Source organism: Penaeus monodon, chromosome 23 (assembly GCF_015228065.2).
Source record: "Penaeus monodon isolate SGIC_2016 chromosome 23, NSTDA_Pmon_1, whole genome shotgun sequence".
In the NCBI taxonomy this organism is placed as follows: Eukaryota; Metazoa; Arthropoda; class Malacostraca; order Decapoda; family Penaeidae; genus Penaeus; species Penaeus monodon.
Window position 1 is genome coordinate 17,739,768 of NC_051408.1, and position 704 is coordinate 17,740,471.

Below are 704 nucleotides of genomic sequence, written 5' to 3' on the forward strand. Positions count from 1 at the left end.
GTTAATTGCAATTAATATTTCATTCTGTGATACAAACTTGTCATGCAAGGGTGAAGTCATTGGAAAATTACTTAGAAATTGATAACATTCCATTGAATTGAAGCAATATCCAAAATATTACTACTAGTTTGTTTTCATAAGATGCTAAATACTTGCCTTGTAGCATAAATAATACACATATTTTGCTGTTATACCACATATTTTGTAGAAGAAAAATGCCAGTTGCCTTTTGAATTTCAATATTGGACCAAAAGAAAAGAAAAACACTTATTCATATCAAGGTCATGATGTATGAAGTGGACTGATGACATTATCTTTGTGTGCATGACATCCATCTTCCCCCAAATCCACTTTCCACCTAACCAGGCATTAAGAATTATTTCTCCCATTTATGAGTACCATCCTCACATTCTCAGATGAGAGAGAGAGAGAATCTATAATTTTTAGATATGTATAAGATATGACCAGTTTTATATGTAAAAGGCTGGTAAATATAATTCAGAAATGAAAGATATGACAGTTGCAGTTGTTGTATTTTTGTCTACAGCATAATACAACACATGTCTGAAAATAGTCTGCATACTTCTGGGCTCATTTTGAAAAGGATGGGTTGTGTTTTAAATTTATGGTAGAAAAATAAGTAAGTCAAGGAAATAAATGGCAAAAACAATAACTTGGTGGTCATAAGAAAAAAATAACCTGGA

At 31.2% G+C, this 704-nt stretch overlaps 1 protein-coding gene across 1 annotated transcript in view; it reads left to right on the forward strand.

The window, feature by feature from the left end:
• Positions 1–704, forward strand: part of LOC119587848 — a gene marked incomplete in the record, with an annotated part of 22,467 nt that overhangs the window by 5,441 nt on the left and 16,322 nt on the right.